The sequence below is a fragment of the Schistocerca gregaria genome, chromosome 5, assembly GCF_023897955.1.
Source record: "Schistocerca gregaria isolate iqSchGreg1 chromosome 5, iqSchGreg1.2, whole genome shotgun sequence".
Taxonomy (NCBI): domain Eukaryota; kingdom Metazoa; phylum Arthropoda; class Insecta; order Orthoptera; family Acrididae; genus Schistocerca; species Schistocerca gregaria.
In genome coordinates, this window is record NC_064924.1 from 416,564,639 (window position 1) to 416,588,372 (window position 23,734).

General features: G+C 43.0%; 1 protein-coding gene across 2 annotated transcripts in view; it reads left to right on the plus strand.

The window, feature by feature from the left end:
- LOC126272744 (3-hydroxy-3-methylglutaryl-coenzyme A reductase) overlaps positions 1-23,734 on the plus strand; it is a 442,088-nt gene that overhangs the window by 201,736 nt on the left and 216,618 nt on the right. Inside the window, exon 1 of one of the 2 annotated variants that reach the window (XM_049975802.1) lies at positions 675-812. The exons of the other annotated variant lie outside the window; for it this stretch is intronic. The gene's annotated coding sequence lies outside the window, so the exon portion shown is untranslated. Of the gene's footprint in view, positions 1-674; positions 813-23,734 lie in introns of those variants that run through there. 2 annotated transcript variants of the gene reach the window in all.

The following is a 23,734-nucleotide window of genomic DNA, read 5'->3' on the forward strand; positions in this document are numbered from 1 at the left end:
TTTCTACAGTTCTCCTGAATCCAAACTTGATCTTCCCCGAGGTGCGCTTCTACCAGTTTTTCCATTCGACTGTAAAGAACAGACTACCCACATTACGTGAAACGCTATTCTGCAGTCTTACGAATTGTTATCCTGCCTTCAACGTAGCTTTTTTGTGGCTGTTTTTTCTGCGAAAACACAAAATGTTATCTGAAAAGCGTGAGCAACAATTTTAATTTTTAAAAGTTTTCTAAAAATGTGCATTTTCAGCTGTAGGAATTTATATTTTCCTTGGACACCATACGGGCAAATTTCACTGCCATTCTTCTGTTTTGAATGCTATCTTCTTTTGTGTTTTTCATTGTAGTTACATGAGCACTCTGCGGAAATAAAAAAAAAGAAAAGGACATTAACTTTGTGCCTAGAAACCGAGTGGTAAAATTAATTCTACGTTAGGGTTCATACAGGTATTTTTCTAAGTTCGTTTTCTTTGTTACGTGTCGTATTGACACGTTCAGCCACACCGTGTTCCTTGGATAGCGTTCGAGGAATATGTAGTACTGAATGAAATTAACGCGATGCGAGAAATGTGCTGAGCGTGCGAGATAAAGCTGAGCAGATTGGCACGTGGTGTCTGCGTCTCGCGGCGGGGGGAACAGGCGGGCGTGAACGACTCGAGCCGAAGATTCCCGAGCACAGTGTGGTCAGGATTGTAAGGCGTGCCGGCTGGCGCGTGGCGTCAGTCTGTCAAGGGACGCGTGTGTGAACGCAGCTAGCGGCTCGGCCCCTTGGCGTCAGAAGCCACAAGCCACGTTCTGTCGGATCGTTGCCAGGTAGGCGAACGGCTGCAGCCCCCGTCTGGCGCGTGTCGGCGGGCTTCTCTAATTTTAGTGTTGTCTTACATAATTTCTATTGCATGCTCTGTACTTTTGTCGAACGACTATAGGATTTAGCGTGTTGTCCATAATATCAAGCCATATCGATGCCTTCTGTATAAACATTAACAAACTGACGAGCTAAATTTTAATTTTATTGACGACTCACTGCTCCACACAGTGTTCATTTATTAGTTCCCTTTGTCTTGATGTGGAACAATACCTAAGTTAGTTTACCGTTAATCCCATAAACATAACCTCGATCGAAAGAAGTTCCTTCTCCCACAAATAAATTTTTTTGTATAACTCTGCTCTGCATATTATGTTCATGCTACAAATACGAACAATAGAAGAAAATGTAAAATAGTGCTGCTTTAACTTCAGATGAAGATATTAATCCATCAGCGAGACAGAATGCTCTTGGCTGTAAAGAGAGAGATACAGACAACAAATCTTAATTCTATATTTCGAAATATTGTGTGTTCTCTTTAAACGCACTTCCCTTTATGTATACTCAGTTGATGTGAGGCTTGATAAGTGTTCGTTAAGAGTATTAGCAAAAGTTATGACGTGTTTATCGTCCGGCGTCCACCTGTTGCTCGTTTCCATAGAAAGGCTTTGCCTGCTACTATCATACAACTCTGCTCCAGTATAAAGCTTTTGGACGTTTGGGGAGGGGAGGGGGCAAAGAGGGATCTTTCTTTAGTTTTTTTCGTACTCTCCTGTGCCTTTTTTTCTACATGTCAGATTTCCTGTCCTCTCAACGAAGATGTTTGTAATGTTGAGGAGTACCAGCTCGAATGGGACGAGGGTGGGGAAGCAGAGTGGCCTGTCTTATTTCAAAGTAACCCTCAAAGTATTTACACCTAAAGGATTTAGGGGAAACACGAAAAACGTGAATCCAGATGACTGGACGGATATTTGAAACTTGCTGCTCCAAAATGGGATACACTTTGGAGAACAAGTTAACCACAGAAAGCATTCAAATCGCGATTTGCCTTCTAGGTGCAGGTATATCTTCATACTTATTCAGGAGAGAGAGATGGAGTTCATTACCTATTGGACTGTGATGTTGATTCATATGAAACGAAAAGAGTGCATAAATTACTCAATAATGTATTTTCCTCTCTCTCATTACTGGAATAATTTTTCGACCCCAGGTCTGCTGATAGATACTGGTTTGGATTTGAAGAAATAATTCTAGTGTGATTTGAGAGGCATCTCCTTCACCTAGGGAGTACCCTCGCAGATTGTTGGATGGAGAGTAGTAGAGTTGAGAGTCTGAAGCTGCAACGTTATTGTAGTGTGTGGGTTCCTTCAGTTGATCTCCTAGCGAGTTGCTGTAGTTGTCTTGTCAGCGAACTGTCTGCATTATCGTGGTGTTGTGCCACTTGATGTAATCTCATTTTTTAAAAATATTTATTGCGTACTTAAGATGCGAGATTACTTGCCAACATTTGCCACTAGTTATGGCCAAATTTCCGGGAAGTAATTCGTATTATGCGAGATATTCTTTATCCCAGTGAACTCGCACATTATCCACTGTTCCCGTAGAGATGCCAAAAGCAGTCTTCAGTAGGAGTGGTGGATATTGTCCATGATTTTAAAATGTCAAGCATGCAGATGTAGACGAATTGTTAGCCACAGATTTCTTCTTGAATAATGCTGTTCCCATTCATTAAATGTTGTGATCTTGTCCATTTGTATTAATTGAGTTCACCATATCTGCTGGTTTCCGGATTGGGTGGAATACTCCTCAGGACAATATTTTACTGTAATCCGATGAGCGTGGCAAATCGTTTTCATCAAAGTGACCCTCTTTAGGCCATAGCAAGCAAATACTTGGCATGTTTTTCGTAGTTTTTTTTTTCTCACAGTAAACGATACAAATGTTTCACATCAACCGTGTGGCCATTGTCTCTGTGAAGTCCAAAAACAATAATGCGTACGAAATGTTATGTCGTTCCACTTTCCATAGTGGACAGGTATCAACGGCTTGGCTTAAATATGGATAACTCATAGCGTAGTTAAAGCATAACGCTAGAAAAAGTGGATGGTATTTCAGAAGCCGTCAACAATGCAGTGCAACATATTCTTGTGTGGAATAAAAACGGCTTCAAACTGTTGCCCGTTTCGCGAACAATGGCGGTTCGCGCATGTCGCGACACGGATGGGTTTATATTGTTGCGGGTTCCAAGCGACAAATACGGTACGCACATGCTTTCCGCTGAAGAGAGCATGTATCCTGCAGATTGTGTATCTCGCAAGCTTATGTAGGATTTTTCACTTACCACGATCATAGCGATGACTGCTCACATGAAATTGGATAAAAATTCAGTGAAGAACTAGCTACACTCGCGTTTCATGCTCGCATTGGCTGCGCCCTTCACAGAAGAGCGCGTAGAACACTACCGAAGTCTCACTGGCTGTAGGAGAATGACGTAGGTGCGCATGGAAGCCTAAACTCAACTGTCATCGTTCGTGACTCCAACTGTAGTCCTAGCGGCACCGTTTCTTCATGGAGACGTGTAGTTCTCATCACTTAGGTGAGGTCTCAGGCTGATTAGGAGATTGGGATAACATTGAAAGGATGCTGATTTTGGCATTGCAATGCAGTAGTGTAGCCAGAATGTCTATGGCAGTGAATTAAGCTGTAATTTGGACAAATAAAGACGACTCACTGGAAAAATATTAGGCCCAGGAAAACTGGAAAATATGAAAATTAGGTGTAATGATGAAATTTATCGAACCATACAAAACATCAGAAGTAAAGAGAAATAAAAGACTGATATTTTGTGGACATTTATATCGAATGTAAGGCAGTGGGTTAACCGAAGAGATCTTCAAATATTCGTAGGAAAAGAAGTTAACAAGGTGGATCAATGAAACAAAAAAGGATTTGAAAGAATATATACGAGGGTGTGCTGAAAAGCAAAAACGTGTAAATTTTTCAGATAAAACAATCGTTATTAACATCATAAGTCGTTCCTATTCGTGTCGATAAATTTGCAGCCCTCTGCAATTGGAGGGTTCAGAATTGTAGCGTGTCACATGGCGGTGTAATGTAACTTTCGGTGCTTGAGAAACAGCGTGCTGCAATCGAGTTTCGGATTAAAAGAGTTCGTCTCCACATGGTACTCCCTCTCCTTAAGCATGACAGCGACAGACCACTCACCAGCACCGCGACATCTTCAACAACACGACTTCGTGAGTTCATTGTCATCGGTCATCCTCTAAACAGTCCTGATTTCGCCTCATCCGATATCCCTCGGCTTTCAGACCTGAAAGAACACGTTCGGGGAGTTCACTTTGATAGTGATGAAGCTGTTCAAACAGGGGTGAGGTTTTGGCTTCCTCAGCACAGTCAGACATTCAACAGTGACGGCATTGGGAGAAATGTCTTCGTCGCCAAGATGACTATGCTGAGAAATAGATACGTGAAGAATAAAGATGCAGAATGTTAATAACATTCTTTTATTTAGAAAGCTCTAAGAGTTGTCACATAAAAAATTGGGAGGCATTATTATTCAGCACGCCGTCGTAAAATCTGAAGAAACAACCGACAGAAGTGTTAAGAGGGGGGGGGGGGGGGATATTGCATATGCACTGATTCCAAGGTAGAAGAGAGAAAAAACTGGTATGATGCGATCAGAAGATGGGGGGGGGGGGGGGAGGTAACTGACGGAAGGGTACTGGAAAAGAAGACGAGAACAACGTATAAGGAACTGAAATTGACACACAGTCGTTAGTTGACTATAATAAAGAGCGTACACCTCTCTCGACATCGCACTTAACCGGTAATCCTGTATGTTGCCCACAGGACTGCTTGCAAAATCTGTACATGTCAAAAAAAGAGATGCAGTTTTTCCATAGGCACTTGGAGACGTAGGCGTCGACAGTTAAAGTGCGTCACAGTTGACATCAGCGTAACAAGCAAATGACATGTGAATTGAATAGCCCAGACAAGCTTGACAGCGTGGGAAACACCCCAGCGCGCCTGAACTTTCTTTTTACTCTCTGTTGCGTACTTTCCCTCATTTATTTATCCAGCAAAATTTTGTATTTAAGTTATAAGATGTTTATGCAAGAGGTTCGAAACGTTTAGAAAAGGAACATGGATGTTTTTTCTCTCCTCCCTGGTGACGAGATGAAGGAGTTTAATGTTTGTCGGGAGTCTGAATCGATTCAAAAGCAGGATGTGCGAAAGAGCGAAGTAAGGCTCGTACAACTTTAGCTTACCAGAAGTGAGGGGAGCTCTTCTGTCGTATTAGGAAAATATTCCACTCATTCCGACTTTAAACTAAGTTGGTTGGTACGCAAAGTGGGTACTCGGTTCTGTTTTTGTAAAATTATTGTTCGTGAAAATCAAATATCAGTTCATGAGTGTCACATGTCTCCATTATAATTGTATTTTTACATATTTTTTCTCTCCTCAAACGGACAGGTTGAACGCTTGCTTTCCAATCATACCACAGAAGCCTTGGAGTGGGGAATATTTAAGAGAATCTTGCTAGACCAACATTTGCATGATTATTAAGGGACACGGCAGTATCCTAATATAGGATCCAGGCCCACGATTTTAAATGCCTTTTTTGCGAAAGTGGCAGACTTGCAGAATGGTAAATATTTCTGTACAATTTCCCGTCGTCACAGTCTTGAAAGAATACGGATGCTATTCTGCACCAAGTTCGCGTATATTACGCCACTCAAAGAGGAAGATTGGTCGGATTTGATGTAACAACACGAGAGCAGTAGAAAACTGAACTTGAGCCATGAGGTTTTCTGTAATTACGTCTGTTAGATAGCTGAAGAAGTCGCTCAGCGTTCATCGCTAGACTCTGTTGATTAACGTAAGACTCTGTTGATTTAGAATTCCAAGTTTTCTTTTCTCAATTGAGAGTTCGACAGAAATCAAGATGAGGAGAGGCGAAGCAACCAGTCATGAAGTGCTGAATAAAATATACCGACGTTCGCTTCAAGTGTCATGATTTGGTGGTACTGCGAAAATCCATAACACGTCTCTTCTGAAGGATGTTTAACACAGCGGCGTTAAATACCGTTATCGATTCATGTTTCGTGCCACATTCGGCTGACTGTCCTGATCCTTGGCTGGTACGGACAATGGGGTTTCGTGTGTTTTGCTGGAAGAACAGAGAACGAGTCTCCTCCGAGTCTGAAATCAATGATAACATACATCTGTTTTTTGCTTTTTGCACCATGGATTTAATTTAAAAACCAATTTCGTGGTTAGTCATTTTTTTACTGCTCTTCCCGAGCATGTTTTCAATTAGTATTTTTGTGTGTAACACGCACACGCGCTACCGCGCGCGCGCGCACACACACACACACACACACACACACACACTACCTATTGTGAATATAAGTATACGTATAAACCTATTGCGAATGTGGATGAGAGGCAGTAATCACGAGACTCAAAATCCAAGGTCTTGGATTGGGCCGGGCAAAGTCACTATGTGAGAGATGAGTATGAAAATAAGGGTACTTTCCACACTTTGGTGACAGGTCGTAATGTAAATGCTGACTGAGAGTACCTTATTCTTTAGATTGTATCGCATTCGAGGGAATTGGAGTTCAAATACCCGCTTGCACATCCAGATTTAGGCTTTCCGTGGTTTACATTATTCGATTAATATTAGTGTAGTTAGCTTATAAAGGACATGGCTGAAGTCCTCCTTCATTCCTGCCCAAGCTGAGCTTGTAATCTGTCCCTGATGACGTAGTCGTTGACGGAACTCTGAACTGTAGTCTTCCATTTTTTAGTTAGAGATTCCACAGCTGCACGTTGTTTTTATTGTATTTGTTATCTTTCCTTCTTCGCTACTTGTTTCGGCGTCGCAGCCCCATTCGCAAGCAATCGCTCCTGTCATCAGGCATGCTGTCCGGCTGCGATCTGCCATTATCAGTCTTATTCCGCCATAGAAATGGTACTATCGCGATTTTTTGTTAGTAACTGCGATTTATTCTTTTTTCAGTGCTTTGTGTATATGAAAAGCACCCAGTGTGCGTCTCGGTTCGAACTCCATGTGAAACTGTAGGTCCCTTATGATTGGGTAAGTAAGATAGTTCAGTAGTTGGAGGAAAGAAAAAGGTATGTCACTTTCATCAGGACTATGTCACTAGTAAAGCTTTGCAGTGTCCAGACCGATCTTCAGGTGGAAGACTACTTCACTTTTGCGGGCATATGAACATCGACAAAAGCAAAACGAGGATAATGGAATGTAGTCGAATTAAGTCAGGTGATGCTGAGGGAATTAGATTAGGAAATGAGACACTTAAAGTAGTAAAGGAGTTTTGCTATTTGGGGAGCAAACTAACTGATGATGGTCGAAGTAGAGAGGATATAAAATGTAGACTGGCAATGGCAAGGAAAGCCATTCTGAAGAAGAGAAATTTGTTAACATCGAGTATAGATTTAAGTGTAAGGAAATCGTTTCTGAAAATATTTATGTGGAGCGTAGCCATGTATGGAAGTAAAACATGGACGATAACTTTTAACTTTGGACAAGAAGAGAATAGAAGATTTCGAAATGTGGTGCTTCAGAAGAATGCTGAAGATTAGATGGGTAGATCACATAACTAATGAGGAGATATTGAATAGAATTGGGGAGAAGAGGAGTTTGTGGCACAACTTGACTAGAGGAAGGGATTGGTTGGTAGGACATGTTCTGAGGCATCAAGGGATTACCAATTTAGTATTTGAGGGCAGCGTGGAGGGTAAAAATCGTAGAGAGAGACCAAGAGATGAATACACTAAACAGATTGGGAAGGTTGTAGGTTGCAGTAGATACTGGGAGATGAAGCAGCTTGCACAGGATTGAGTAGCAAGGAGAGCTGCATCAAACCAGTCTCAGGACTGAAGACCACAACAACATGATGTACAAGTGTGACGACCAATTGTTGTTACTCATTGGACGTCTCAGATGCATGTTTGCATAGAGGAAGCTGGTGTGCAGTAGCCTTTCCTTTCAAGATGGGCCACTTGGACGGGACCGAGTTTTCAAGACGCCAGAATTCGGGGAAAGACAAGGGGACGCACCGGCAGAACGCCTTGCGTCACCGTGCGCACGCGAAGACGGCGTTCCCGGCCTCAAGGTGTGCCAGAGCCAGGTGCGAGATGGATGGATGCGCTGATGCGGGAACTTTTCCGGATGATCATCTCTGCCTCCCCTGTTTCTGTGTGCCCCGGTTTGAGGCACATTGGTGTATCCATTCTAGGGTAATTGGCGTCCCGGACAGACTTAAAATTTGCGCCCCAATCCCATTCCCTTTTTGTTTTGTTTGGTTTTGTTTAATCTTTATCGTTGATTAAACCTATTGTTCGTTATTGAAAGGAACATGAGTTTACAGTGACATAAGGGATACGCCTTTCGACATTGTCGTTGTGGTCTTTAGTATGTAGACTGGTTTGATTGAGCTCTCCACAGTAGTCTGTGTTGCGCAAGCCTCTTCGCCTCTGCTTAACTGCTGCAAACTACATCCATTTAAAACTCCCTGCAGTATTCGTCCCGTGGTCTCGCGCTACAGTTCGTGCCTCCTTACAGTTTCCGCCAGTACCAAGTTGACGATTCCTCGATGCCTCAGGGTGTGTCATATCTACCGGTCCATTCTTTTGGTCAAGTTGTGTCATAAGTTTCTTTTTTCCTCAGTTAGATTCAGCACCTCCTCTCTAGTTCCTCGCTCTGATCGTCTAATATTCAGCATTCTCCTACAAGACCACATTTCAAAAGCTATTCTCTTGTCTGAACTGGTTATGGCCCACATTTCACTTCCGTACGCCGGCCGGGGTGAACGAGCGGTTCTAGGCGCTACAGTCTGGAACCACGCGACCGCTACGGTCGCAGGTTCGAATTCTGCCTCGGACATGGATGTGCGTGATGTCCGTAGGTTAGTTAGGTTTAACAAATTCTAAGTGCTAGGGGACCGATGACCTCAGAAGTTAAGTCCCATAGTGCTCAGAGCCATTTGAACCATTCACTTCCGTACAAGGTTGTACTCAAGAGAAATACCTCCAGAAAGGGCATTCCAACACTTAAATTTATATTCAGAGTTAAAAAATTGCTCTTTTTTAGAAACGAGTTTCTTATCTGAGTGGTGTATGTTCTGTCGGACATGGGTGAAAAAAAAAGAGGGGAATGGGTCCTCGACGTTTGTTACAGTGCACATGCACAAATATCGTCTGGACTGCTACGGCAATTAGAATATGCGAGTAGTGAGAGTTTAATGGACTAGGGACGATGCACTTAAGCGTGCGAGTAGTTGGAAAAATGAGTTGGTCAGCGATCGTGTCGGGATGGTCGACACAGTTACGGCAATTGCTCACAAGCTGTAAAGCCGGGCTCGACATAAATTTTGAACTTTCGCGATTGCATTATCACAATTTCCTTGCGGCTAGCCGTCACGATCTGCCAAACATCTTCTCCCTTCCCTTCCCTTCATACATTTAATGTTTACACGTATCCTGTTGTTGGCCACTCTGCCTTTCATAACCTCTGTTCTTCGGCCATCATGAGCTGTTTTGCTGTCCACATAACCAGTCTTCTAAGATCAGACGTAATTTCTATAATAATTTTTTTGTGTATGGAACAATACATGGAAAACCACAAACCCCAGCATCGCATTGCTTGCAGTAACATCGCGGTTGCTTTTTCATTGCTTTGTTGGCGGTCAGTGCAAAACCCTGATAAAACAACAAACGCAAAATATACCTCTTACGCTTTTCTTTCGTCGTCTCACTTGGGATAGCTGCCGAAAACAAGAGCCGGCCTTTGTGGCCGAGCGGTTCTAGGCGCAGCCCCAAACCGCGCTGCTGCTACGGTCGCAGATTCGAATCCTGCCCCGGGCATGGATGTGTGTAATGTCTTTACGTTAGTTTGGTTTAAGTAGTTTTAAGTCCAGGGGACTGATGACCTGAGAAGTTAAGTCGCATATTGCTTAGAGATATTTGAACCGAAAACAAGAAACAAGGGAATGGAGAGTCGCGCAGGTACTACCGGTCGATTACTGTCGCCACAGCCGCCGCATTGGAATCGCACACTTACCTAGGTGCTCAGTAAGCTCCTGTGGCCAATGATACGGGATAGTCGTTGTACATCACAGAGGGATGTGCTGCTGAAATCTTGGTAACGAATGTTCCAAGAGGAATCAGGCAGCGTATTACATCCTCCCACATGCATGTCATTAAAATTTGACGTCGAGATAAAATCAAAAAAATTAAAGCTCATACTAAGCTTTACCCACATGCCATACGTGAATGGAACAGAGAAAGGAGAAAAGCATATCGTCACCAGAAGCACCCACCTCCACACACCATAAGGAGGCTTGCGGAGTATATACGTAGACGAAGAAGGCAATGACGGAATCAGACAAAAGTTGAAAATACACTTGCGAACTGCTACGCCTCCTCGCTCGTTAGTAATCTCAGAGTTCAATAATCCGTCGATATCGGTGTCATCGCAGCCCTAGCATTAAATGGGACTGAGTAAACGGATGAGACATTCTCGATGTAATCATCAAGCCATTCGCCTGAAGCGAGTGTTGGAAAACACAGCCTAAATGTTGCTTGGAATTCTTTACGTTAAAATGGCGGTTACCGTCTCAGAAGGTTTTGAGACAGTAATCACGAAACTATATTTTCTCCCATTGTAGAGACATATATCGTGGCTATACATCTCGCTCCCATACGTAAACATAGTATAAAAAGGCCTCCATATTTAAAGAAATTCCCATCCGACTCACTATTGGACTACGCATCAGTGATTCTTGACTTAAGCAAATTTGTGCCGGACATTGGCAGCCTGTTCATTTCTCGTTGCGGAACTTCGTGCCTTCAAAAAAATCATTATGTTGCAGAAGAGTCGTTCTGAGCTTTACCATTCTGTCATTCGAATGGAGCTTTGATAGAGCTGCTTCTTTCAGGTACTGTCACATACAGAACGTAGATATATCTGTAGGTATTACGCTCTGCTACATCCTTCACTTTGCCGGATCACGAACTCCAATCCTATTGAAGCAGTTCTCCCTGTGGCTGAAGGTAGCGGTATGCATACAGCATTTCTGACGGCTACCTGCTTGTGGCTGGGCTTGACCGGACTTTCCGGGAAAGCGCCATTGTTCTCCAGGTAGCGGATTGGGTGTTTGCCCCATGACCATTCCCTATGCTGACGAAAACAGGACCCACCGGGCTGCTTTCCTTTTAATTCCAGAGAGACTACAACAGGCCACTGCAGTCTCTAGTTTCGAAGTTCGTTCTGATGTAAAAAAAACATATGTAAACAGTTTTGAAAAAGTCAGCGGCATAGAAAGAGAGCTTTGATTAGACGCAAGAGGAAAAGCAGAGTCCATAAACAAATAATATATACGTCAGGAGGTAAGAGGAACTGAAGAAGGAAGCGCAGACTCTGAAGAAAAGACTTGTGTACCGCGTTTCTGCTCTTGCATTTCTCCGAAGAGGGGACGAAGATGTGACCCTAGGACTAACAAACACGGCCATAGATTCTATATCCACTTTCATACTCCGGAAACCATTGTACCTCTGTACTAGAGCATGGTGGAGAATCCTCGGCAAAGCTATTAGTTTTCTTTCTTGTTCCATTGACCTAGGTGCTAAATGAAAATGTGCCTGTTCGGAGCCCCAGTTGTCGTAACTCACCGAGATTGTTCGTACATAGTTTAATATTAAGCTTAAAGGATCTTCGAGCCGCTTGGAATTGCAGCGAGATAAAGCCCTCGAGCCTGTCTCGTAACAAGGGACTGGGGTCAAGTGCCAGAAATACTGAGACTCGTCGGTCGGAAATTCGTAATTAGAGCAGCGCTTGATAATACAATGAATTTTAATTGACTTACACCTCTGAAATGTCTTGGAAACGTGCGAAACTTCGAAGTGACATCGTAATCTGGATGAGACGGATGTTAAAGAGGAGAGTAAGCAAAAGTGTATATCCTCCGCACAAGCATACTTAATAGAGAGCTGTATTCTAACCAAAATGTGAGTTAATGATTTCTCTACTTGAATTCGTAGTGTGTATGGAGCACTTCATAATGCGCCAGTGATTCAAAGAGTAAAATAATAAATTATTAAATGACAAGAAGATCCTAGGGGTTCTCTGTATTTACCTTGAGGACCGCAGTAGTAGTACCTAAGAATGCAGGGTGACAATTATTGAACTATGTGAAAAAAAAGTAAATTAGTTACAAACTACTTCGTGCACACACGTGGTTCAACATGTGAACGTCAGTACAGATATTCGGATTTAGATTATGACATATTCGATGTGCCTGCCATCATGATGATGTGACGCAGACGAATAGACAAATTCTGCATGGTCCGCTGACTGTCGGAACATCGATGATGTCGATGACCTCCTGAATATCTGTTTCCAGCTCAGCAATGGTTTTGGGGCTATTGCTGTACGCCTTGTCTTTAATACAGCCCACAAAAAGAAATCGCATGTGTTCAGATCCGGATAGTATGGGGACCAGTAGAGGCACATGCCAGTAGCCGTTTCCCCCATAGCCAGAATACGGTCCCCAAAGCGCTCCTCCAGGACATCACTCTTCTGTTTCGATTGGGTCGAGCTCCGTCTTGCATGAACCGCATCTTGTCGAAATCAGAGTTGCTTTGGATAATGGGGATGAAATCGTCTTGCAAAACCTTCACGTACCATTCAGTGGTAACAGTGCCATCAAGGAATATCACATCGATTATTCCGTGGTTGGACATTGCGCACCACAGAGTCAGCTTTGAGGATGAAGCGACTTTTCGATCGCGAAGTGCGGATTGTTAGTCCCCCAAATGCGCCAATTTTGCTTAGTGACGAACCCATCCAAATGAAAGGGGGTTCGTCGCTAAGCCAAACCATACAGAGCATCATGCGCCGCAGCCAAATCGTACAGTTTTGAAAGTCCTCACGCAAATCGTTCAGAACTTACGACGATTATATTTCATATAGTTCAATAATTGCCGCCCTGTATGTAAGGTATGAGATACGTTAGACTCTCGAAAAATGTGCTGTAAATATGTTCAAATGAATAAGAGTATCGTCTTATGCGACGTTTTCGTTTAAGCTCAGTGTCATAAGTCACTAATGGTTCAAATGGCTCTGAGCACTATAGGACTCAACAGCGAAGGTCATCAGTCCCCTAGAACTTTGAACTACTTAAACCTAACTAACCTAAGGACATAACACACATCCATGCCCGAGGCAGGATTCGAACCTGCGACCGTAGCGGACGCGCAGTTCCAGACTGAAGCGCCTAAAACCGCTCGGCCACCCCGGCCGGCCATGTAAGTCACTAACCAAATCGTGTGATGTACAGAGCTGGTATTGGGTCACGAAAAAAAGGACTAACTTTGTTGTGTATAGTTCGATAACAGTTGGACGGATATACGTGATGAGAAAAGACGTACATCTTAACGACGTAGTGTGCCGTGTGGAAGATGTGACTCGGAACGGTCGGCGCACTTCTCTTAGTGATGTTTGTAACAAATTTGTCGTTTCCATGAGAATTGCAGACTCCGTCTCTCATGAGCGTCTTGATTACCAGAAAACCTTTTCAAGCTGGATTGAACCTCTGGATACAGACGATATGACCCAGGCTGTCGTCAAAAGGCACCTTTTATCCATACCGTACCACCAAAACACACTCAGGCACGGTATTTTTGTAGCGCTTCGGGTGAGAGGCACTTTAGCCATATGTCCAGGACCACCGTCCTGCCACGCGGACGTTCCTTTCTCTTCGCTCTGTTGCGAAAACGCTGTATTGGATGGTAGCCGAATTACAACCAACACGGTATTCGACACGTCAAGACTAGTCTCCTTGGGCGTATAAGTAAGGTCTCTTGCATGTGACACTGCCTTCGTGCACAATGTTCGGACAAGGAGGATGCCTATAATAATAAGTAGCGGCGTATATTACAGAGTATCAGTTAGACTGTGACGTGTTTGTTGCTTTTTATAGTATTCTCCGCGTGAGAAGCATCACAAATTGAGTTTCCTTCGCGGAGTATGTACGAGCATTCTGCCGTTCCGGATAGTAATTCACAATAAGACGGATACACAATATAGAGAGCAGAGGAAGGCTAGGCAGATATAAGAAATAGCGGTTGGTAGTGCGACGCGACTTCGGTCAACTACTCCCCTCCCTTCAACAGTTCAGAAGCCGTTCATAACGGTAGTGTGCTGATGTGTGTGTAACATTCCGCAACATATTCTGTTAATTGCGAAACACAACATAGTGAGTTTCGGAAGGAGCTCCAATGGCAGCTGTTACCCTCAGGTACATTTGCCCGCTCTGTATCAATCGACACACTAAGGAAATCATGTCACCTTTGTTGTTCAAAACACACACACACACACACACACACACACACACACACACACACACACACACACACATTTAACCGGATAGTCTTTTTGAAGAAAGTAAAATTGTATGATAATGTTACTACAGCCAAACTAGTAATTTCTATCTCTTACTTTCTTTTCTAGTGTTTTCTTATTGTGAGTCTAAAAAGATATGTACACACTTACGGAACGTTAACTGTGTAGTTAGTGTAAACTTAACATCCATTAGACTAAAAAGAGTAGTTAACAATCTCTTAGCGACAGTTTTTAGAGTGAATTTGTTAAAAATATAGGTGCAAGTGCGATACACATAGTGAACTGATATGAAAGTTCTTGGAATGACCATGGAAGAGCTCTTATTCTCCAAGAAAGGACGAGAATTGTTTGTGACCAAGCTCTTTTCATTAATTGGATCCCATTTCAGAATTGTTATTCTCGAAGGTACGCACCCCCACCCCCAAACATCGCCCACAAGTTATTTGAAAAAAATGCCTTTTTAACTATAAGTTGTTTATTTTAAAACCTATATGACTACCGATTTCGGTTATAGACCATCATCACAGGATGCCTGTCAAACATCTAAACTGAAAACTTATAATATACAAAGGTTCAAAGGCTCTTAGCACTATGGGACTTAACTGCTGAGGTCATAATTCCCCGAGAACTTAGAACTACTTAAACCTAACTAACCTAAGGACATCACACACATCCATGCTCGAGGCAGGATTCGAACCTGCGACCGCAGCAGTCCCGCGGTTCCGGACTGCAGCGCCTAGAACCGCACGCCCACCGCTCGACACACCCGTTCACAGGCTCTGCGAAATAACAATCTGCCCTTGTCAGAGTCTCTTATCTCAATGGATTTCCTCCAGTGTTCACACAACGACGAAGCCTTTCGCGGAAGTTGTCGCCTCCTCAAGTGCTTGCATGGTTGTGGGGCGATGCTTGTACACTTGAACGTTTAAGTGCCCCCACAAGGTGAAAAATCGAGTGAACTTGGGGGACGGGGCAAATTCTCCCCGCGAAGAAAGATGTCCGGGAAACAACTCTCATAAAATTTCTAGAGAAAACCGAGAAGTGTGAACTGTGGCTCCTCTTGTTGGAACCAGACTTCTCCCTCTTCATGGTCCCGAACAAACTGGCTTATCTTCGGTCGGAGATTTTATCATATGGCAGTGGCTGTTTGAATTAACCATTAACGTTACGCCATCGAAAAAAATACGGACTCCACACACTAAAATCAGCAACGGCGCACCAAACTGTCACACGATGGCTGTGAAGTGTTCGTTGGTGAAATTTCTAAAGGTTTTATACTGCCAAGTAGCGGAGCTTTAGTTTATTTTCAGCCTCTGACAAATTAAAATAGGTCTCATCAGAAAAAAAAATCAAAGAATTTCCTCACATACAGCCGAGCGAGTCTCACAATCTGTCTCACTTAATTCTTGGGTAACCATCATTTTTCTGGGTGCATGTGAAGATTTCAGTGCTGACCGCTCTGGAGATTGCTGGACGGACGCACCACACGCGCCACACTTCCGGCGTTGTTAGTCCGAGGTCGACCAGTACATTTCTTTTTTCAGTGCAGAACATGGTGCTCCAAAGTTTGATACACAAACTCGAACATTTTTTCTATCACTAACGAAATCGTGTCGACCAAGTTCAGACTGGATGCGAAAAGCTCACTGAGTAATAATCACAGAACCACCTTTATGAATATATTCCTCCACAACAAACACCAGATCCCTACCTAGCCAAGTCACTGCTCCTGCTGAAAACGGCCTGTACGCTGCTATCGCTCGATACCCCTCCATGTTATTATCCCTACCACAGCTCCTCAGTGGCCTTTCCTAATACGTGATGTCTTTTTGCCGGTACCTGTACTTTAGAATTGGTGAAAGTTACAGAAGCCTGAATCCAATGAACAGGATGGAACTTCCAAGCTTCGCTACATCAAACGCTAAGTTTTTCTGTTGCCAGATCAGCTCTGTGAACAGGTGCAGTTATCTAACAGTAAGTCGTGTTTATCTATTGCAAATATTTTTTCGTCTAGTTTCTTCAAAGGCTTGCGTATTGTCAAATTCAATTTAATTCTTTTTAAAGTGATCTATATTCTGCCGATAAATAATTTTTCTTACTTGCTTATGCAGCTTGCGACAACCATGTCGCACAAAACTTTATCACAATTAATTCTTCTCGTACAATATACCACGCTCTTGGTTCAAATGGCTCTGAGCACAATGGGACTTACCTGCTGTGGTCATCAGTCCCCTAGATTTGGAACTATTTGAACCTAACTAACCTAAGGACATAACACACATCTGTGCCCGAGGCCGTATTCGAGCCTGCGACCGTAGCAGCAGCGAGGTTCCGGACTGAAACGCCTAGAACCGCTCTGCCACAGCGGCCGGCCCGATATTCCTGTGGCGCCTATCTTCCAAAACGTTTTGTTCGTTTCCCCCATGATCTCTCGAGTTCTCCAGTTGTAGTTGCTGTCTTGGGTCTTCGTCGAGATGGATCTCCACATCAGATGTCCGGCCACGTTAAAATTTAGCCATTTTTGATTGTTTTAATTGACAAGAAACAATAAAAAAACGTAACTTTGCAGTATTTACTTGTATCCATTTGGTGCAGTAGACTTTCCAAGTCGTGGGAATGACATCCTGGATGTCTCATTTTGAAAATTTATTTATAGGAACGACCGGTTTCGCATCATTTTAGCTGCATCATCAAATGCAATCTGTAGAAATTGGTAGACAAAGCCTCATGTAAAGTAGAAATGAAGCATAACTAAAATGAAAAATACGTACGGGATGAACAAGCTCACAAAGTGAAGGCACGTTCAGATCGAAAAAAGAGAATGGGATGGCCCAGCATTCACAATCATCACATATTCGCTAAGTAGTGGACGTCAAAAACAAATCACATAGTACACTCGTGATACCTAGAAATGAGGAAAGCAGTAAGAAGAAATTCCTGTTAAGGGACTACCAGGCAGATAAAATATTAATAAATTCCACTCATCAGGAGTAACAGTATATTGTGAGCTAGCGGAGTTTTTCTTACGTATTGCAAGGGATTGCTCAGCCTTCCTGTCAGCTCAGCTATCACTCTACTTGCCTAGTTATTCGGGGATGCGCATGCGCACCCCAAAATGATCCCGCTCTCTCCATGTCGCTATATGGCGCTTCTGCAGATGCGTCCTGACACGCTCCTGTTTGTAACTTTTCAGTTTCCTGCTGCTTTAGTCTCCTGCTAGCTGCCTTCGCAACGCGTTGCTTTCTGCCGATTGAGCTGTTTAAGTACGGGATGATATTCAGTCATTCAGTCCCGTTATTTATTTCATGCCAGTTGCGTGCAGTGCATAAAGTATTTTTATACTGAATACTCCAGACAGAGATAATGTGTCTCTATCAATATGTTTTTTAATCTCTTTTCGGCAAATGGGTGACAGTTAGCTGCTCAATTTTTACATTATTCCGTAGATTATCATAAGCGGTCTGTGCTTTGACCACCATTCCGACAAACGGGAACTCCGCCAGCTCGCCATGTATTGTTACGCCTGGTGAGTGGGATTGATCAGTATTTTGTCTGCCTGGTAGTCTCTTAATAGGAATTTCTTCGTACTACTTTCCTCATTTCTAGGTATCACGAAAGTGTACTATGTGATTTTATTTTTGTCGTCCACTACTTAGAGAAAATATGCAGATTATGAACGATGGGTCATCCCTTTCTCTTTTTTCGACCTGAAAATGAGTCTATTTTGTATGTTCATCCCGTATATTTATTCATTTTAGTTATCTTTGAGTCTTTTGTCTTCCAATTTGTACATATTGAATCTGATGATGCAGTAAAATGATGCGAAACAGGTCGTGCCTACAAGTAAAGGACTTAAAGGTAAAGCGGTCTAATCTTTTCAAAATGATTATGTATTTGAACACACGCACATACCGCGACAATTATAAAAAGGCGTTTAAGCATATCAACTTCGAAGTTGGCTGTCGTCATTACCGAACGTGTTCCAGCATAACAAAAACAAACTTTCATTAACTTCAGTCCCACCATGTGTAAACCGAAACTCTTTCGCCTTGCTCTGCTCTCTTCTTACATTTCACGCAAGTCAAACTTGCCGTATTATGATATCGCCCAATACTCTTACGCCGTTGCGATCTACCGAAAGAGTAACATCGAACTCTTCTGAAATAGTGCTGTGACCGTGAAGTAATAATTCGTTTTCCGTTACGACGCCAAAACACCAGGTACGCCGCGAAGGATGTAGAAAGCGCATCCTTGTCCGCGCTCGGCAATTTGACGCTTGGAATAGCCGTCTGAACATCCAACAAATGTGCCTTAGTTAACAACTCTCACTTGCGTCACTCACATTAATAAACTGTAACTATTGCAACACTGATAAATGGCAGTCTCGTGGGTTGATACCATCTGCAATTTACGCGCGCTATTCGTAGCAGCATCGTAGCGTTGCGATGCACACATGTCTTCAACTTTTTGTCCAAAAAGGTCTTCTAGGCGTAAACGCAACATGTCTGTAGGAGTAATATTTGTGTCGGACTACCCAACGAAACTCTAAACGTTATCTGCACCTGCTCTTTTTGACGTATTCGCGAATACTGTAAAACACTGTACTACCGGTATCACTCCAGTTTTGTATAAAATTATAATAGACGTCTGCATGTTTCCCGAAAGACGTGCTTACAAGAGTTGCTCTTATGAATAAGTTGTTGTTGTTGTTGTTGTTGTTGTTGTTGTTGTCTCCAGTCCTGAGACTGGTTTGATGCAGCTCTCCATGCTACTCTACCTTTGCAAGCTTCTTCATCTCCCAGTACTTACTGCAACCTACATCCTTCTAAATCTGCTTAGTGAATTCATCTCTTGATCTCCCTCTACGATTTTTACCCTCCACACTGCCCTCCAATGCTAAATTCGTGATCCCTTGATGCCTCAGAACATGTCCTACCAAGCGGTCTCTTCTTCTTGTCAAGTTGTGCCACAATCTCTGCTTCTCTCCAATTCTATTCAATACCTCCTCATTAGTTATGTGATCTACACATCTAATCTTCAGCATTCTTCTGTAGCACCACATTTCAAAAGCTTCTATTCTCTTCTTGTCCAAACTATTTATAGTCCACGTTTCGCTTCCATACATGGCTACACTCCATACAAATACTTTCAGAAATGACTTCATGACACTTACATCTATACTCGATGTTAACAAATTTCTCTTCTTCAGAAACGCTTGCCTTGCCATTGCCAGTCTACATTTTATATCGTCTCTACTTCGACCATCATCAGTTATTTTCCTCCCCAAACAGCAAAACTCCTTTACTACTTGAAGCGCCTCATTTCCTAATCGAAATCCCTCAGCATCACCCGGCTTAATTCGACTACATTCGATGATCCTCGTTTTGCTTTTGTTGATGTTCATCTTATAACCTCCTTTCAAGACACTGTCCATTCCGTTCAACTGCTCTTCCAAGTCCTTTGCTGTCTCTGACAGAGTTTCCAATGTCATCGGCGAACCTCAATGTTTTATTTCTTCTCCATGGACTTTAATACCTACTCCGAATTTTTCTTTTGTTTCGTTTACCGCTTGCTCAATATACAGATTGAATAAGTTAAAAAAATGGTTCAAATGGCTCTGAGCACTATGGGACTTAACATCTTAGGTCATTAGTCCCCTAGAACTTAGAACTAGTTAAACCTAACTAACCTAAGGACATCACACACATCTATGCCCGAGGCAGGATTCGAACCTGCGACCGTAGCAGTCGCGCGGTTCTGGACTGCGCGCCTAGAACCGCGAGACCACCGCGGCCGGCGTTGAATAAGTTAACCTTATTTTTTAATATGATCAGATAAATCATCGTAAAGTAAGGAAGTTGTGTAGCCAATACCTTAGTTATTTCGTGGCATACTTGCCACAATCGCAGAGCCTACATTTCCACTCGCGTGTTGTCACTTTTTTTTCCTTCCAACCTGCGCAAAATTCAAAGTGAGTTACGTGTTTTGCGATGTACAGACAACTCTGTGTACAGATGGTGCAGTTGGATTTCTGCATACTTGACATTAAACTGGTAGAGTGATCGGTAGGTGACTAAGGCTTCCTTGGTAAAGACCGCTCATAGAGTAACTAACCAAAATTTGTGCCAGGTCGGGACGAGGTCCCGTATTTCTTTTCGCGAGCAGTTGCCTCAACCTTTTGGCTATCTAAACACGTCGGTAGGTCGAACACAAAATTTGTCGCTAGCATTTTTTCTTATTATATGCTAACGAGGATATGTTGTTTTCTGTCCCAGAGTTGAACCACCAGAGGGACAGACGCAATGGAGTATAGTTAATTCAAGGTGACTCAAAAGAATGGGGAATTTTGGAACGTGGTTGAAGGAGCCGAATGCCATATAGAATGCTGCTCGCACTGTGTTGCCGTTAAGTAAAAGTAAACAGGCAGCAATGGAACGGTAGGCAGTGTGCTTTTGCGGTAAAAGTCTAATACGAGAGTGGAAGTTTGGAGGCTGCGCGTCGAGAATTTCGCAATCATTTCAACATCGGACGACATGGTCTTGTTCCCTGAGCGCATGCAATCAACACCTGGGCCCTCATATTTGAAGCAACGGGTTCTTCATTGATGAAGCAATCAGCAGGGAGACCTCGAACCGCTCGTACGGGAGATAATATCGAGGCTGCGCGCGAACTGCTTTCGTAATAAGCCCACAGCCATTCTGTTCGACGTCATGTAGAATCTCTACAGTTGCACTGTTCGAGTGTTCAACGAATACTGAAAGTGGATTTAAAGTTTCATCTGTACACGCCGCAGATCGTTCATCAACTTCAATCTAACACTCAGTTAATGCGTAACCAATATGCTGAACGCATGTTAGCGAATGTGCACGCCCAAGACAGTTTCGTTAACAACCTGTGGATGTCGGCCGAAGCTAACTTCCACCACAGTGACTTTGTCAATTGACAGAATTTTTGCTGTTGGTGCCAACAAATTCCACGTCAGTTACATGAGCGTCCATTGTACTGCAGGAAGGTCATGTAGAATGTGCCATGTCACTGAGTAGCGTTATAGGCCCCTAATTTTTTGATGAAGATGACGGATGCGCAACCACTGTAACGTCTGTTCGGTATGTTACCTTGAAGGAAAGGTATGTTGCGCATGAAAATGCCTCATTTTCCTGCCAATAGTTGGTTTCAACATAGCCGGCCGCTGTGGCCGAGCTGTTCTAGGCGCTTCAGTTCAGAACCGCGCTGCTGCTACGGTCGCAGGCTCGAATCCTGCCTCGGTCATGGATGTATGTGATGTCCTTAGGTTAGTTTGGTTTAAGTAGTTCTAAGTCTAGGGGACTGATGACCTCAGATGTTAAGTCCCATAGTGCTCAGAGCCATGACAGAGCAATGGCATATACGGCACGGATATCGATGGGAGCTTTGCGACAGTTATTTGGTAACCGCGTAATTTCAAGGGAAGGTAATGTAAGGTAAGGCGTCGCGTGGCCCCCAGGATCACCTGACATGTCAGCGTATGGCTTTTTTGTGTGTGTGTGTGGACACCTTAAGAGCGCGGTTTACCATACTCGACCTGCTACCACCGAAGAATTAAAAGCAAGAATAAGAGGGAATCTCCGGGATTCCTGTTGAAATGTTAAGTGGAGCCATGCGTAACGTTCCTATCAGGAATGTGGGCGCCAGGGGGAGCTCATCTGTCGGGTGTGATAATCAAGAAATAAAAATGCTTATGACATTCAATAATGGCATATTGTGTACTATACAGTGACGTAAATAAATGTTTAAAGTAATTGTGTTCATCCATAATCTCCATTCAAGTATGTGCCGTTCTTTTGAGTCATCCTGTATGTACAGTGGGCGTACAAAATATGGAGACGCCGCTTGAAGATAAGTACAGGGTAAGAACTGTGTTCTGCGTAGTTATGAGAGCATTGCTTCGGAGCTAAATGAATTCTAACGTGGGGAACTTGTTGTTCGTATGGTGGGTGCTTCCGTAATCAAGGTAGCCGAAGTGTTTGATGTTTCAAGAGGAACAATATCGAAGATTTATATCGCGTACAGGGAAAGCGGAGAAACATCACCTACTAGCCGGCCTTTGTGGCCAAGCGGTTATAGGCGCAACAGTCTGGAACCGCGCAACCGCTACGGTCGCAGGTTCGAATCCTGCCTCGGGCATGATAGTGTGTGATGTCTTTTGGTTAGTTAGGTTTAAGCAGTTCTAAGTTCCAGGGGACTGATGACCTCAGATGTTAAGTCCCATAGTGCTCAGAGCCATTTGAACCTTTTTTTTTTTCACGTCAGGCTAATGTGAGTGTCAAAAGCGTTTAAATTAAGCACCTTCTGCAGTTACCTATTTTCGGTGCTTTATTCCTACTATTTCCTGTAATAAACGTAGAAATGGAACAGAGATTGAAATATTTTGACCGTCTCAGTTTCACGGTAGATATAATTAAAATATTAAATTAAATAGGCAAGTAAGAGAGAAGTTAGTCCGTCCACCGTTCGCTGCTTTTGTCGGAAAGCGATAACTGGTTGAATACTAGAAAAGTCACCAGTGTTCTCCTATAGATTTTAGTTTTTTGACACACTATCAAAATTATGTTGTAGTCGGGGATCATACCACTGTTTGAGCATTACGAATATTCTGTACTAAAGGGTGAAAACTGGGTTTATCGAGCTCTGTTTTTCGTGCTACTGTGTCCGTTTCCAAAGGCTACAAGCAAATAAAGGCATATTATCTACGTAGAGATAGCAGATCAGCTACTTTCAATTTTGAATGTATACAGTGAAAGAATTGTTGTTAAGTTTTTAATTTATTACTGTTACTACAATTTCGTTCATCTTTTTTTTATTTCATAGAAATGGCATGCAAATCTGTAATGTTTTAAGCAAATGAAGCATTGTATTTCATTATTACGTCACTTCGTAAAAACTTTTACAGACTAGAGTTGGTGCCATTCTGCAGTATAACAGACATCCGCTGACGACAGCGAGAAACTACCGTTAGACAAAGTGGGTGCATGTCTTGCAGAGCGCACCTACACACGTGCCGTCAGATAGGCCACGACACCCAGTTACAGTGACATTGTCTCAGCAGTGCAGTACCATTTCTTATACCATCTGTCTGTTGCTCGTTTCTCTTGGCGTTGTTATTGAAATAGCACTGATCGCTTCTCCCAATCCCTATAACAACGCAATATTTCAAACGAATACAAATATACGAATAAAAATTATTCTTTTTTTTAAAAAAAAAAGCTTATTTAGAAACGAAAAATTTTAGCTTGGCTGCTATGGCTAATTCATATTTCGGTCCTTTACTCGGTTATTGGTAAAAAATGAAAAAAAAAACTTTTCAGGACTAAAATACGGCCTTTGCTTGAGGCCTCCCGTAGTTAACATCCAAGGAGAGCAGGACGGATCCTGCGCTCCCCGGCGGCCGTATGTGTTAGCGCTTCTCACGAAGGCTGTTTGCTCTGTGTCAGGAGCGGG